Raw genomic sequence first — 14,588 nt, forward strand, 5'->3', positions numbered from 1 at the left:
TTGGTCTGTTGTTTTTATTGCATGCGGTGGTTTGATTCTTTTATGTCTACAGTGGAAACCGCCTAAGTAAAAACCACTTAACTAAACATGTCAGATAAGTAAACACTATTCTTTGGTCCCGGCAAACTTCTTCATTAATCATCACTATTTGAGTCCTGTTAACTAAAATTGGATAAGTAAACAATACCGCTTAAGTCAACGTTTTTACATGGTCCCTGGAAGTAAATTAATGACCAAACGAGACCTGATAACTAAATTAGCGATCACCTCATAATTAGCGATCTCCAGGTAAATAAACATCCCACTTACAGCTTGCTCTGGCGCAAGCAGTTTACAATACACTGATAACTGGAGGCCAGCCCTGATGAGTTGTTCATTGCTATATGTAGCTTTGGAGTATCAGTGAGTAGACCGTGCAATAAAACATGTTATATTACTTACAAATCTTGTCCGCTACTCTGTAATTTGCAGATATTGATAAGTTTGGATAAGTAAAAAACCTGATAAGTAAATAATTTTGACGAGTCCCTTGAAGTCCAGTTGCAAACATGTGGCGACCTATACATTGGAGAAACGCTGAGACCAATCAACACCAGAATGAAGGAACATCAGACCTCAGTCAGCAAACTCGACCAGAAATCGGCCATCTCTGAACACATTCTCAAGAACCCTGGACACTCAATTCGATGGGAGGACACTAGGATACAATCTACCAACAACAACAACTGGCGCCAAAGGAAACTGCAAGAGGCCATCGAGATCCGGAGACAGAAACCAGCCATCAACCGCGACCAAGGAGTGTACCTACCAAGTGCCTGGGACTTATTGATAAATTAATCTCATCTATCTGTGTACATTCTATCTATGTAATTCATGTATAGCCAATCTACCCGAGTACATCCTTACCTACTTGTGTTTGTACATCATCAACCCTCATGTAAACATGCTCACCCCCTATCGTGTGTTATGTACATCATCCTATCATGCGTAATGTATCACCATTGGCTTCCATCCTTATCCCCAATCATGTACATCGCCCTTAGCCCGTATCTGTGTTATGTAAACATATCCAATCAACTGTAATGCATTACCATTGGCTTCCATCATTGTAATCATAACTATCGGCTTCCTATCAGTGCTTGTTTATACTGGCTTCCAGCTTTCGTTAACTCATTCCACTTGTTACTTTGTTATTGTTTTACCTGTACATATAAATACACCTCTGTATCCCTTTCTCAATCACCTGATGAAGGAGTAAGCATTAACTCCGAAACGTTGTGTTCTCACATAAAGAAGTTGATATCTATAAAAATCTTCATTCAGAACGTACCTGCCTTCAAGGGGGATGTGGTAGATGATGAGGAACGTACCTGCCTTCAAGGGGGATGTGGTAGATGATGAAGAAGGTATCTGCCTTCAAGGGGGATGTGGTAGATGATGAAGAACGTACCTGCCTTCAAGGGGGATGTGGTAGATGATGAAGAATGTACCTGCCTTCAAGGAGGATGTGGTAGACGATGAAGAACGTACCTGCCTTCAAGGGGGATGTGGTAGATGAAGAACGTACCTGCCTTCAAGGGGGATGTTGTAGATGATGAGGAACGTACCTGCCTTCAAGGGGGATGTGGTAGATGATGAAGAACGTACCTGCCTTCGAGGGGGATGTGGTAGATGATGAAGAACGTACCTGCCTTCAAGAGGGATGTGGTAGATGATGAAGAACGTGCCTGCCTTCAAGGGGGATGTGGTAGATGATGAAGAACGTACCTGCCTTCAAGGAGGATGTGGTAGATGATGAAGAACGTGCCTGCCTTCAAGGGGGATGTGGTAGATGATGAACGTACCTGCCTTCAAGGGGGATGTGGTAGACGATGAAGAACGTACCTGCCTTCAAGGGGGATGTGGTAGATGATGAAGAACGTACCTGCCTTCAAGGGGGATGTGGTAGATGATGAAGAACGTACCTGCCTTCAAGGGGGATGTGGTAGATGATGAAGAACGTACCTGCCTTCAAGGAGGATGTGGTAGATGATGAAGAACGTACCTGCCTTCAAGGGGGATGTGGTAGATGATGAAGAACGTGCCTGCCTTCAAGGGGGATGTGGTAGATGATGAAGAACGTACCTGCATTCAAGGGGGATGTGGTACATGATGAAGAACGTACCTGCCTTCAAGGGGGATGTGGTAGATGATGAAGAATGTACCTGCCTTCAAGGAGGATGTGGTAGATGATGAAGAACGTACCTGCCTTCAAGGGGGATGTGGTAGATGATGAGGAACGTGCCTGCCTTCAAGGGGGATGTGGTAGATGATGAAGAACGTCCCTGCCTTCAAGGGGGATGTGGTAGATGATGAAGAACGTACCTGCCTTCAAGGAGGATGTGGTAGATGATGAAGAACGTACCTGCCTTCAAGGGGGATGTGGTAGATGATGAGGAACGTACCTGCCTTCAAGGGGGATGTGGTAGATGATGAAGAACGTACCTGCCTTCAAGGGGGATGTGGTAGATGATGAAGAACGTACCTGCCTTCAAGGGGGATGTGGTAGACGATGAAGAACGTACCTGCCTTCAAGAGGGATGTGGTAGATGATGAAGAACGTACCTGCCTTCAAGGGGGATGTGGTAGACGATGAAGAACGTACCTGCCTTCAAGAGGGATGTGGTAGATGATGAAGAACGTACCTGCCTTCAAGAGGGATGTGGTAGATGATGAAGAACGTACCTGCCTTCAAGGGGGATGTGGTAGATGATGAAGAACGTACCTGCCTTCAAGGAGGATGTGGTAGATGATGAAGAACATACCTGCCTTCAAGGAGGATGTGGTAGATGATGAAGAACGTACCTGCCTTCAAGGGGGATGTGGTAGATGATGAAGAACGTACCTGCCTTCAAGGAGGATGTGGTAGATGATGAAGAACATACCTGCCTTCAAGGGGGATGTTGTAGATGATGAGGAACGTACCTGCCTTCAAGGGGGATGTGGTAGATGATGAGGAACGTACCTGCCTTCAAGGAGGATGTGGTAGATGATGAAGAACATACCTGCCTTCAAGGGGGATGTTGTAGATGATGAAGAACGTACCTGCCTTCAAGGGGGATGTGGTAGACGATGAAGAACGTACCTGCCTTCAAGGGGGATGTGGTAGATGATGAACGTACCTGCCTTCAAGGGGGATGTTGTAGATGATGAGGAACGTACCTGCCTTCAAGGGGGATGTGGTAGATGATGAAGAACGTACCTGCCTTCGAGGGGGATGTGGTAGATGATGAAGAACGCACCTGCCTTCAAGGGGGATGTGGTAGATGATGAAGAACGTACCTGCCTTCAAGGGGGATGTGGTAGATGATGAGGAACGCACCTGCCTTCAAGAGGGATGTGGTAGATGATGAAGAACGTACCTGTTTTCAAGGGGGATGTTTTAGATGATGAAGAATGTACTTGCCTTTAGGGGGGTTGGGGGATGAGGTAGATGATGAAGAACGTACCTGCCTTCAAGGGGGATGTGGTAGATAATGAGGAACGTACCTGCCTTCAAGGGGGATGTGGTAGATGATTAAGAACGTACCTGCCTTCAAGGGGGATGTGGTAGATGATGAAGAACGTACCTGCCTTCAAGGGGGATGTGGTAGATGATGAAGAACGTACCTGCCTTCAAGGGGGATGTGGTAGATGATGAAGAACGTACCTGCCTTCAAGGAGGATGTGGTAGATGATGAGGAACGTACCTGCCTTCAAGGGGGATGTGGTAGATGATGAGGAACGTACCTGCCTTCAAGGGGGATGTGGTAGATGATGAAGAACGTACCTGCCTTCAAGGGGGATGTGGTAGATGAAGAACGTACCTGCCTTCAAGGAGGATGTGGTAGATGATGAAGAACGTACCTGCCTTCAAGGAGGATGAGGTAGATGATGAAGAACGTACCTGCCTTCAAGGGGGATGTTGTAGATGATGAAGAACGTACCTGCCTTCAAGAGGGATGTGGTAGATGATGAAGAACGTGCCTGCCTTCAAGGGGGATGTGGTAGATGATGAGGAACGTACCTGCCTTCAAGGGGGATGTGGTAGATGATGAGGAACGTACCTGCCTTCAAGGGGGATGTGGTAGATGATGAGGAACGTACCTGCCTTCAAGGGGGATGTGGTAGATGATGAGGAATGTACCTGCCTTCAAGGGGGATGTGGTAGATGATGAAGAACGTACCTGCCTTCAAGGGGGATGTGGTAGATGATGAAGAACGTACCTGCCTTCAAGGAGGATGTGGTAGATGATGAAGAACGTGCCTGCCTTCAAGGGGGATGTGGTAGATGATGAAGAACGTACCTGCCTTCAAGGGGGATGTGGTAGATGATGAAGAACGTACCTGCCTTCAAGGAGGATGTGGTAGATGATGAAGAAAGTACCTGCCTTCAAGGAGGATGTGGTAGATGATGAAGAACGTACCTGCCTTCAAGGAGGATGTGGTAGATGATGAAGAACGTACCTGCCTTCAAGGGGGATGTGGTAGATGATGAAGAACGTACCTGCCTTCAAGGGGGGATGTTTTAGATGATGAAGAATGTACCTGCCTTCAAGGAGGATGTGGTAGATGATGAAGAACGTACCTGCCTTCAAGGGGGATGTGGTAGATGATGAAGAACGTACCTGCCTTCAAGGGGGATGTGGTAGATGATGAAGAACGTACCTGCCTTCAAGGGGGATGTGGTAGACGATGAAGAACGTACCTGCCTTCAAGGGGGATGTGGTAGATGATGAAGAACGTACCTGCCTTCAAGGGGGATGTGGTAGATGATGAAGAACGTACCTGCCTTCAAGGGGGATGTGGTAGATGATGAAGAACGTACCTGCCTTCAAGGAGGATGTGGTAGACGATGAAGAACGTACCTGCCTTCAAGGGGGATGTTGTAGATGATGAGGAACGTACCTGCCTTCAAGGAGGATGTGGTAGATGATGAAGAACGTATCTGCCTTCAAGGGGGATGTGGTAGATGATGAAGAACGTACCTGCCTTCAAGGGGGATGAGGTAGATGATGAGGAACGTACCTGCCTTCAAGGGGGATGTGGTAGATGATGAAGAACGTACCTGCCTTCAAGGGGGATGTGGTAGATGATGAGGAACGTACCTGCCTTCAAGGGGGATGAGGTAGATGATGAGGAACGTACCTGCCTTCAAGGGGGATGTGGTAGATGATGAAGAACGTACCTGCCTTCAAGGGGGATGTGGTAGATGATGAAGAACGTACCTGCCTTCAAGAGGGATGTGGTAGATGATGAAGAACCAACCTGCCTTCAAGGGGGATGTGGTAGATGATGAGGAACGTACCTGCCTTCAAGAGGGATGTGGTAGATGATGAGGAACGTACCTGCCTTCAAGGGGGATGTTGTAGATGATGAAGAACGTACCTGCCTTCAAGAGGGATGTGGTAGATGATGAAGAACGTACCTGCCTTCAAGAGGGATGTGGTAGATGATGAAGAACGTACCTGCCTTCAAGAGGGATGTGGTAGATGATGAAGAACGTACCTGCCTTCAAGGGGGATGTGGTAGATGATGAAGAACGTACCTGCCTTCAAGAGTGATGTGGTAGATGATGAAGAACGTACCTGCCTTCAAGAGGGATGTGGTAGATGATGAAGAACGTACCTGCCTTCAAGAGGGATGTGGTAGATGATGAGGAACGTACCTGCCTTCAAGGGGGATGTTGCAGATGATGAAGAACGTACCTGCCTTCAAGGGGGATGAGGTAGATGATGAGGAACGTACCTGCCTTCAAGGGGGATGTGGTAGATGATGAAGAACGTACCTGCCTTCAAGGGGGATGTGGTAGATGATGAGGAACGTACCTGCCTTCAAGGGGGATGTGGTAGATGATGAAGAACGTACCTGCCTTCAAGGGGGATGTGGTAGATGATGAAGAACGTACCTGCCTTCAAGGGGGATGTGGTAGATGATGAGGAACGTACCTGCCTTCAAGGGGGATGTGGTAGATGATGAGGAACGTACCTGCCTTCAAGGGGGATGTGGTAGATGATGAAGAACGTACCTGCCTTCAAGGAGGATGAGGTAGATGATGAAGAACGTACCTGCCTTCAAGGGGGATGTGGTAGATGATGAAGAACGTACCTGCCTTCAAGGGGGATGTGGTAGATGATGAAGAACGTACCTGCCTTCAAGGGGGATGTGGTAGATGATGAAGAACGTACCTGCCTTCAAGGGGGATGTGGTAGATGATGAAGAACGTACCTGCCTTCAAGGGGGATGTGGTAGATGATGAAGAACGTACCTGCCTTCAAGGGGGATGAGGTAGATGATGAAGAACGTACCTGCCTTCAAGGAGGATGTGGTAGATGATGAAGAACGTACCTGCCTTCAAGGGGGATGTGGTAGATGATGAAGAACGTACCTGCCTTCAAGGAGGATGAGGTAGATGATGAAGAACGTACCTGCCTTCAAGGGGGATGTGGTAGATGATGAAGAACGTACCTGCCTTCAAGGGGGATGTGGTAGATGATGAAGAACGTACCTGCCTTCAAGGGGGATGAGGTAGATGATGAAGAACGTACCTGCCTTCAAGGAGGATGTGGTAGATGATGAAGAACGTACCTGCCTTCAAGGGGGATGTGGTAGATGAGGAACGTACCTGCCTTCAAGGGGGATGTGGTAGATAATGAAGAACGTACCTGCCTTCAAGGGGGATGTGGTAGATGATGAAGAACGTACCTGCCTTCAAGGAGGATGAGGTAGATGATGAAGAACGTACCTGCCTTCAAGGGGGATGTGGTAGATGATGAGGAACGTACCTGCCTTCAAGGAGGATGTGGTAGATGATGAAGAACGTACCTGCCTTCAAGGGGGATGTGGTAGATGATGAAGAACGTACCTGCCTTCAAGGGGGATGTGGTAGATGATGAGGAACGTACCTGCCTTCAAGGGGGATGTGGTAGATAATGAAGAACGTACCTGCCTTCAAGGGGGATGTGGTAGATGATGAAGAACGTGCCTGCCTTCAAGGAGGATGAGGTAGATAATGAAGAACGTACCTGCCTTCAAGGGGGATGTGGTAGATGATGAAGAACGTACCGGCCTTCAAGGGGGATGTGGTAGATGATGAAGAATGTACCTGCCTTCAAGGAGGATGAGGTAGATGATGAAGAACGTACCTGCCTTCAAGGGGGATGTGGTAGATGATGAAGAACGTACCTGCCTTCAAGGGGGATGTGGTAGATGATGAAGAACGTACCTGCCTTCAAGGGGGATGAGGTAGATGATGAAGAACGTACCTGCCTTCAAGGAGGATGTGGTAGATGATGAAGAACGTACCTGCCTTCAAGGGGGATGTGGTAGATGAGGAACGTACCTGCCTTCAAGGGGGATGTGGTAGATAATGAAGAACGTACCTGCCTTCAAGGGGGATGTGGTAGATGATGAAGAACGTACCTGCCTTCAAGGAGGATGAGGTAGATGATGAAGAACGTACCTGCCTTCAAGGGGGATGTGGTAGATGATGAGGAACGTACCTGCCTTCAAGGAGGATGTGGTAGATGATGAAGAACGTACCTGCCTTCAAGGGGGATGTGGTAGATGATGAAGAACGTACCTGCCTTCAAGGGGGATGTGGTAGATGATGAGGAACGTACCTGCCTTCAAGGGGGATGTGGTAGATAATGAAGAACGTACCTGCCTTCAAGGGGGATGTGGTAGATGATGAAGAACGTGCCTGCCTTCAAGGAGGATGAGGTAGATAATGAAGAACGTACCTGCCTTCAAGGGGGATGTGGTAGATGATGAAGAACGTACCGGCCTTCAAGGGGGATGTGGTAGATGATGAAGAATGTACCTGCCTTCAAGGAGGATGTGGTAGATGATGAAGAACGTACCTGCCTTCAAGGGGGATGAGGTAGATGATGAAGAACGTACCTGCCTTCAAGGGGGATGAGGTAGATGATGAGGAACGTACCTGCCTTCAAGGAGGATGTGGTAGATGATGAAGAACGTACCTGCCTTCAAGGGGGGATGTTTTAGATGATGAAGAACGTACCTGCCTTCAAGGAGGATGAGGTAGATGATGAAGAACGTACCTGCCTTCAAGGAGGATGTGGTAGATGATGAAGAACGTACCTGCCTTCAAGGGGGATGTGGTAGATGATGAAGAACGTACCTGCCTTCAAGGAGGATGTGGTAGACGATGAAGAACGTACCTGCCTTCAAGGGGGATGTGGTAGATAATGAAGAACGTACCTGCCTTCAAGGGGGATGTGGTAGATGATGAAGAACGTACCTGCCTTCAAGGGGGGATGTTTTAGATGATGAAGAACGTACCTGCCTTCAAGGGGGATGTGGTAGATGATGAAGAACGTACCTGCCTTCAAGGAGGATGTGGTAGATGATGAAGAACGTACCTGCCTTCAAGGGGGATGTGGTAGATGATGAAGAACGTACCTGCCTTCAAGGGGGATGTGGTAGATGATGAGGAACATACCTGCCTTCAAGGGGGATGTTGTAGATGATGAGGAACGTACCTGCCTTCAAGGAGGATGAGGTAGATGATGAAGAACGTACCTGCCTTCAAGGGGGATGTGGTAGATAATGAAGAACGTACCTGCCTTCAAGGGGGATGCGGTAGATGATGAAGAACGTACCTGCCTTCAAGGAGGATGAGGTAGATAATGAAGAACGTACCTGCCTTCAAGGGGGATGTGGTAGATGATGAAGAACGTACCTGCCTTCAAGGAGGATGAGGTAGATGATGAAGAACGTACCTGCCTTCAAGGGGGATGTGGTAGATGATGAGGAACGTACCTGCCTTCAAGGGGGATGTGGTAGATGATGAAGAACGTATCTGCCTTCAAGGGGGATGTGGTAGATGATGAAGAACGTACCTGCCTTCAAGGGGGATGTGGTAGATGATGAAGAACGTACCTGCCTTCAAGGGGGATGTGGTAGATGATGAGGAACGTACCTGCCTTCAAGGGGGATGTGGTAGATAATGAAGAACGTACCTGCCTTCAAGGGGGATGTGGTAGATGATGAAGAACGTACCTGCCTTCAAGGGGGATGTGGTAGATGATGAAGAACGTACCTGCCTTCAAGGGGGATGTGGTAGATGATGAAGAACGTACCTGCCTTCAAGGAGGATGAGGTAGATGATGAAGAACGTACCTGCCTTCAAGGGGGATGTGGTAGATGATGAGGAACGTACCTGCCTTCAAGGGGGATGTGGTAGATAATGAAGAACGTACCTGCCTTCAAGGGGGATGTGGTAGATGATGAAGAACGTATCTGCCTTCAAGGAGGATGAGGTAGATAATGAAGAACGTACCTGCCTTCAAGGGGGATGTGGTAGATGATGAAGAACGTACCTGCCTTCAAGGGGGATGTTGTAGATGATGAAGAACGTGCCTGCCTTCAAGGGGGATGAGGTAGATAATGAAGAACGTACCTGCCTTCAAGGGGGATGTGGTAGATGATGAAGAACGTACCGGCCTTCAAGGGGGATGTGGTAGATGATGAAGAATGTACCTGCCTTCAAGGAGGATGAGGTAGATGATGAAGAACGTACCTGCCTTCAAGGGGGATGTTGTAGATGATGAGGAACGTACCTGCCTTCAAGGGGGATGTGGTAGATGATGAAGAACGTATCTGCCTTCAAGGGGGATGTGGTAGATGATGAAGAACGTACCTGCCTTCAAGGGGGATGTGGTAGATGATGAAGAACGTACCTGCCTTCAAGGGGGATGTGGTAGATAATGAAGAACGTACCTGCCTTCAAGGGGGATGTGGTAGATGATGAAGAACGTATCTGCCTTCAAGGGGGATGTGGTAGATGATGAAGAACGTACCTGCCTTCAAGGGGGATGTGGTAGATGATGAAGAACGTACCTGCCTTCAAGGGGGATGTGGTAGATGATGAGGAACGTACCTGCCTTCAAGGGGGATGTGGTAGATGATGAAGAACGTACCTGCCTTCAAGGGGGATGTGGTAGATGATGAAGAACGTACCTGCCTTCAAGGGGGATGTGGTAGATGATGAAGAACGTACCTGCCTTCAAGGGGGATGTGGTAGATGATGAAGAACGTACCTGCCTTCAAGGAGGATGAGGTAGATGATGAAGAACGTACCTGCCTTCAAGGAGGATGTGGTAGATGATGAGGAACGTACCTGCCTTCAAGGGGGATGTGGTAGATAATGAAGAACGTACCTGCCTTCAAGGGGGATGTGGTAGATGATGAAGAACGTACCTGCCTTCAAGGAGGATGAGGTAGATAATGAAGAACGTATCTGCCTTCAAGGGGGATGTGGTAGATGATGAAGAACGTACCTGCCTTCAAGGGGGATGTTGTAGATGATGAAGAACGTGCCTGCCTTCAAGGGGGATGTGGTAGATGATGAAGAACGTACCTGCCTTCAAGGGGGATGTTGTAGATGATGAAGAACGTACCTGCCTTCAAGGAGGATGAGGTAGATGATGAAGAACGTACCTGCCTTCAAGGGGGATGTGGTAGATGATGAGGAACGTACCTGCCTTCAAGGAGGATGTGGTGGATGATGAAGAACGTACCTGCCTTCAAGGGGGATGTGGTAGATGATGAAGAACGTACCTGCCTTCAAGGGGGATGTGGTAGATGATGAAGAACGTACCTGCCTTCAAGGGGGATGTGGTAGATGATGAAGAACGTATCTGCCTTCAAGAGGGATGTGGTAGATGATGAAGAACGTACCTGCCTTCAAGGGGGATGTGGTAGATGATGAAGAACGTACCTGCCTTCAAGGGGGATGTGGTAGATGATGAGGAACGTACCTGCCTTCAAGGGGGATGTGGTAGATAATGAAGAACGTATCTGCCTTCAAGGGGGATGTGGTAGATGATGAAGAACGTACCTGCCTTCAAGGGGGATGTGGTAGATGATGAAGAACGTACCTGCCTTCAAGGGGGATGTGGTAGATGATGAAGAACGTACCTGCCTTCAAGGAGGATGAGGTAGATGATGAAGAACGTACCTGCCTTCAAGGGGGATGTGGTAGATGATGAGGAACGTACCTGCCTTCAAGGGGGATGTGGTAGATAATGAAGAACGTACCTGCCTTCAAGGGGGATGTGGTAGATGATGAAGAACGTACCTGCCTTCAAGGAGGATGAGGTAGATAATGAAGAACGTATCTGCCTTCAAGGGGGATGTGGTAGATGATGAAGAACGTACCTGCCTTCAAGGGGGATGTTGTAGATGATGAAGAACGTGCCTGCCTTCAAGGGGGATGTGGTAGATGATGAAGAACGTACCTGCCTTCAAGGGGGATGTTGTAGATGATGAAGAATGTACCTGCCTTCAAGGAGGATGAGGTAGATGATGAAGAACGTACCTGCCTTCAAGGGGGATGTGGTAGATGATGAGGAACGTACCTGCCTTCAAGGAGGATGTGGTAGATGATGAAGAACGTACCTGCCTTCAAGGGGGATGTGGTAGATGATGAAGAACGTACCTGCCTTCAAGGGGGATGTGGTAGATGATGAAGAACGTATCTGCCTTCAAGGGGGATGTGGTAGATGATGAAGAACGCACCTGCCTTCAAGGGGGATGTGGGAGATGATGAAGAACGTACCTGCCTTCAAGGGGGATGTGGTAGATGATGAGGAACGTACCTGCCTTCAAGGGGGATGTGGTAGATAATGAAGAACGTACCTGCCTTCAAGGGGGATGTGGTAGATAATGAAGAACGTACCTGCCTTCAAGGGGGATGTGGTAGATGATGAAGAACGTACCTGCCTTCAAGGGGGATGTGGTAGATGATGATGAACATACCTGCCTTCAAGGAGGATGTGGTAGATGATGAAGAACGTACCTGCCTTCAAGGGGGATGTGGTAGATGATGAAGAATGTACCTGCCTTCAAGGGGGATGTGGTAGATGATGAGGAACGTACGTGCCTTCAAGGGGGATGTGGTAGATGATGAAGAACGTACCTGCCTTCAAGGGGGATGTGGTAGATGATGATGAACGTACCTGCCTTCAAGGAGGATGTGGTAGATGATGAAGAACGTACCTGCCTTCAAGGGGGATGTGGTAGATGATGAAGAATGTACCTGCCTTCAAGGGGGATGTGGTAGATGATGATGAACATACCTGCCTTCAAGGGGGATGTGGTAGATGATGAGGAACGTACCTGCCTTCAAGGGGGATGTGGTAGATGATGAAGAACGTACCTGCCTTCAAGGGGGATGTGGTAGATGATGAAGAACGTACCTGCCTTCAAGAGGGATGTGGTAGATGATGAGGAACGTACCTGCCTTCAAGGAGGATGAGGTAGATGATGAAGAACATACCTGCCTTCAAGGAGGATGTGGTAGATGATGAGGAACGTACCTGCCTTCAAGAGGGATGTGGTAGATGATGAGGAACGTACCTGCCTTCAAGGGGGATGTGGTAGATGATGAGGAACGTACCTGCCTTCAAGGAGGATGTGGTAGATGATGAGGAACGTACCTGCCTTCAAGGGGGATGTGGTAGATGATGAAGAACGTGCCTGCCTTCAAGGGGGATGTGGTAGATGATGAGGAACGTACCTGCCTTCAAGGGGGATGTGGTAGATGATGAGGAACGTGCCTGCCTTCAAGGGGGATGTGGTAGATGATGAGGAACATACCTGCCTTCAAGGGGGATGTGGTAGATGATGAAGAACGTACCTGCCTTCGAGGAGGATGTGGTAGATGATTAAGAACGTACCTGCCTTCGAGGAGGATGTGGTAGATGATTAAGAACGTACCTGCCTTCAAGGGGGATGTGGTAGATAATGAAGAACGTACCTGCCTTCAAGGGGGATGTGGTAGATAATGAAGAACGTATCTGCCTTCAAGGGGGATGTGGTAGATGATGAGGAACGTACTTGCCTTCAAGAGGGATGTGGTAGATGATGAGGAACGTATCTGCCTTCAAGGGGGATGTGGTAGATGATGAGGAACGTATCTGCCTTCAAGAGGGATGTGGTAGATGATGAAGAACGTATCTGCCTTCAAGGGGGATGTGGTAGATGATGAGGAACGTATCTGCCTTCAAGAGGGATGTGGTAGATGATGAGGAACGTATCTGCCTTCAAGGGGGATGTGGTAGATGATGAGGAACGTACCTGCCTTCAAGAGGGATGTGGTAGATGATGAAGAACGTACCTGCCTTCAAGGGGGATGTGGTAGATAATGAAGAACGTATCTGTCTTCAAGGGGGATGTGGTAGATGATGAGGAACGTACCTGCCTTCAAGAGGGATGTGGTAGATGATGAGGAACGTACCTGCCTTCAAGGGGGATGTGGTAGATGATGAGGAACGTATCTGCCTTCAAGAGGGATGTGGTAGATGATGAGGAACGTACCTGCCTTCAAGGAGGATGTGGTAGATGATGAAGAACATACGTGCCTTCAAGGAGGATGTGGTAGATGATGAAGAACGTACCTGCCTTCAAGGGGGATGTGGTAGATGATGAAGAACGTACCTGCCTTCAAGGAGGATGTGGTAGATGATGAGGAACGTACCTGCCTTCAAGGGGGATGTGGTAGATGATGAAGAACGTACCTGCCTTCAAGGAGGATGTGGTAGATGATGAGGAACGTACCTGCCTTTAAGGGGGATGTGGTAGATGATGAGGAACGTACCTGCCTTCAAGGGGGATGTGGTAGATGATGAGGAATGTACCTGCCTTCAAGGGGGATGTGGTAGATGATGAAGAACGTACCTGCCTTCAAGGAGGATGTGGTAGATGATGAAGAACGTACCTGCCTTCAAGGGGGATGTGGTAGATGATGAAGAACGTACCTGCCTTCAAGGAGGATGTGGTAGATGATGAGGAACGTACCTGCCTTCAAGGAGGATGTGGTAGATGATGAAGAACGTACCTGCCTTCAAGGGGGATGTGGTAGATGATGAGGAACGTACCTGCCTTCAAGGGGGATGAGGTAGATGATGAAGAACGTACCTGCCTTCAAGGAGGATGAGGTAGATGATGAAGAACGTACCTGCCTTCAAGGGGGATGTGGTAGATGATGAGGAACGTACCTGCCTTCAAGAGGGATGTGGTAGATGATGAAGAACGTATCTGCCTTCAAGGGGGATGAGGTAGATGATGAAGAACGTACCTGCCTTCAAGAGGGATGTGGTAGATGATGAAGAACGTATCTGCCTTCAAGGGGGATGTGGTAGATGATGAGGAACGTACCTGCCTTCAAGGGGGATGAGGTAGATGATGAAGAACGTACCTGCCTTCAAGGGGGATGAGGTAGATGATGAAGAACATACCTGCCTTCAAGGAGGATGTGGTAGATGATGAGGAACGTACCTGCCTTCAAGAGGGATGTGGTAGATGATGAAGAACGTATCTGCCTTCAAGGGGGATGAGGTAGATGATGAAGAACGTACCTGCCTTCAAGGAGGATGAGGTAGATGATGAAGAACGTACCTGCCTTCAAGGGGGATGTGGTAGATGATGAGGAACGTACCTGCCTTCAAGGAGGATGTGGTAGATGATGAAGAACGTACCTGCCTTCAAGGGGGATGTGGTAGATGATGAGGAACGTACCTGCCTTCAAGGGGGATGTGGTAGAT

General features: G+C 48.5%; 1 protein-coding gene across 1 annotated transcript in view; it reads right to left on the minus strand.

Moving 5' to 3' along the window:
• LOC137278700 (protein Mpv17-like) overlaps positions 1–14,588 on the minus strand; it is a 55,774-nt gene that overhangs the window by 4,732 nt on the left and 36,454 nt on the right. The gene's annotated exons all lie outside the window — the stretch shown is intronic.

The sequence above is a fragment of the Haliotis asinina genome, chromosome 3, assembly GCF_037392515.1.
Source record: "Haliotis asinina isolate JCU_RB_2024 chromosome 3, JCU_Hal_asi_v2, whole genome shotgun sequence".
Lineage (NCBI taxonomy): Eukaryota > Metazoa > Mollusca > Gastropoda > Lepetellida > Haliotidae > Haliotis > Haliotis asinina.